Source organism: Coenobita brevimanus, chromosome 4 (assembly GCF_032717465.1).
Source record: "Coenobita brevimanus isolate Jiangsu-jjx chromosome 4, ASM3271746v2, whole genome shotgun sequence".
NCBI classification, from domain to species: Eukaryota; Metazoa; Arthropoda; class Malacostraca; order Decapoda; family Coenobitidae; genus Coenobita; species Coenobita brevimanus.
The window spans coordinates 4,641,705-4,644,391 of record NC_136957.1 but is presented as its reverse complement, the minus strand read 5'-3'; the positions used below and the strand labels follow the sequence as shown (position 1 = coordinate 4,644,391).

Sequence of the window (2,687 nt, the reverse complement as noted above, 5' to 3'; positions counted from 1 at the left end):
TATCCAACACCAACTGCACAGCCTTCATGTATTCTCCAAGATCAATTTAGTCAGAGCGTTCCACCAAATCCCTATGGCAGAGAAGGACATCCTCAAGACTGCGGTGACCACCCCCTTTGGCCTTTTTGAATACACAAAGATGAATTTCGGCCTCAGGATCACCGCACAAACATTCCAGATATTTATGGACCAGGTTGTCAGGGGGCTAGATTTCGTCACGGTGTACACCCTATAAAAAAAGAATCGGGACCCTTACTGCACGATACAATATGCCACACTGCACGAAGGAATTTGAAGCCCCAACTGAGTTCTGGTGCGTATCAGTGGTCATTGCGAGACGCATCAGCTTGTGGGGTCCCGATTCTTTTTTTATAGGGTGTACATCGACGACATCCTCATCACTTCAGATTCCCATGAGCAGTACAAAACACGCCTCCAATTGCTGTTCCAATGCCTGCAGGACTACTGGCTGCGTGTGCACCCGGCGAACTGTATCCTCGGTGCAGACGAACTGGATTTCTTGGGCCACAGGGTTTCAGCCACAGGTATCATGCTCCTCCTGCAGAAGGTGGACGCCATGAAAGACTTTTCATGCCCGGCTACACCTTGCAGGCTCAGTGAATTCTTGGGGATGGTCAATTATTGTCACAGGTTTCTGAGAAATGCCGCAACCACACTAGCCCCCCTTGACGATTCCCTGAAGGGGATGAAAAAGACATCCTCCAAGCTTCTTCAATGGACTGCATAAGCAGACCGTGCCTTTACCACCCTCAAGATCCACATCGCCACCACACTCCGACTAACATACCCATCACCAGATGCCCCCATCACACTCATCACAGACGCCTCTGCCGAAGCTGTGGGGACAGTCCTACAACAACATGTTAACGGGGTAAATGTGCCTGTCGCATTCTTTAGCCAGCGCCTTAACCCTGCCCAATGCAAATATAGTGTCTTTGACAGGGAGTTGCTGGCCATATACGAGGCAGTCAGACATTTCGGGCACTTTCTGGAAGGCAGAGAATTCACCATCCTCACTGACCTTGAACCCCTTACTTATGCAATGGCCCAGAATGGAGAAAATTGGTCTCCCAAGGTAGCAAGACAGCTGGCCTTCATTTCCGAGTTTTCCACTAACATCCAGCATATCAGTGGGGACGAGAACAAGGTTGCGGATGCTCTGTCCTGGGGAATCTCAGCTGTCGGCCCTACACTACCCTCCGCTACCTGTCGTCACCACACGCCGACCCAGGCGTCATACAGACTGACGCAAACACTCCCTCACTACCACCCACATTTCCGTCCACAAACCCTACCTTGAGCACCGACCCTACAACCACTAACCCAACCTCTCCATCAACCTCACATGATCCTACCTCTAGCTTGGCTCCCCCACTCACCACCCCTCAACCTGTCCCTACACCTAATCCACCCTCTCCATTAACCTCAGGCTATCGTACCCCACACTTTGTCCCACCAGTTCCCCACCCGTCAAAACCCCCCATCCATCAATACCCGTCGCTCCCGTAACCCCTACACCACTCACCACAGCCCTACAAAGTACATCAGTACCTACCGCACACAATCAGGCTAGCTCAGCAAACCACCACAATTTTACACTCCAACAAAATCTCACACCGAAAGACCCTGCAGACTTTCAGTGTCGTCCCACACTTACATTGCATTCGTATGGTACATAATTTTTGTGTGTGTATTTTCCCTTATGCCAACGGCCATGCCACGTTGAGTACACCGCTTCCCATCCGATCAGCGAAGTTAAGCAACGTTGGGTCTCGTTAGTACTTGGATGGGTGACCGCCTGGGAACACCAGATGCTGTTGGCATCCCTACGTCAAGTGGGGTTGGTGGAGGATTAGTGCCCCTCCCTGTAAAACAATTAACTCTAAGCCCTTGGCCACCCCATTTGGGATACATGGCGTCTGGCAATGGATGGATGGATGGATTTTCCCTTATACAAAGACTTGATTGTACAGGCAGGCATAACTTTCTCATTCATTTGCTCATAATGACTAATCAAGTTGTAGGACAGAAAGTTATGCCCAGCTACTATTTCTTATTTTATAATCAGGAATCCCCCGATTTAATACCTTACTCCATCACACATAGCCTTGGACTTGTCATGTGTAATTAACACAGTCAAATCACTTGCAAATGTTCTCTCACTGTGAGAACTATGTATATACATTTTATTTATTTTCATTTTTGTACTTGTGCCCTAATCATTTTTGGTTCTTCCTGTTTGTGTGCCTTAAAAAGGAAAGGGGGGGGATGGGGAGTGCTGTGGCGTATATTACACCACAAAGTATTGCACCTCACATTTCACCCACACACATGGTTCACTTTCCTCGTGGCTTCTCCTCATTTCACCACACACGTGGTTTCCTCCCCTCGTGGTTATTTTCCTCATTTCACCTACACCCGTGGTTTCCTTCACTCATGGCTTTTTCCACACGTAGTTCTTGGAATCAGCATTGCTATGGTGCAGCTACCAATATAATTGAATTCCTCTTCCCTCCTCACCTGTAGTGGTGCCTAAACCAATCTAATTTGAATACTCATGTGACCTAGCCCTACCGGTGCTCTGTCCACCTCATTAAGGGGCTTGAAAGTGAGCGGGATACCTCACTCGCCCCACTTCTCTCCACTCTCCACTTCACCCAGCTACT

At 48.9% G+C, this 2,687-nt stretch overlaps 1 non-coding gene across 1 annotated transcript; it reads left to right on the top strand.

The window, feature by feature from the left end:
• Nucleotides 1-1,725: 1,725 nt before the first annotated feature.
• LOC145396887 (5S ribosomal RNA) lies at nucleotides 1,726-1,844 on the top strand. The gene has a single exon (XR_013896849.1). It is a non-coding gene; the product is annotated as a 5S ribosomal RNA (ribosomal RNA).
• The last annotated feature ends 843 nt before the right edge of the window (nucleotides 1,845-2,687 follow it).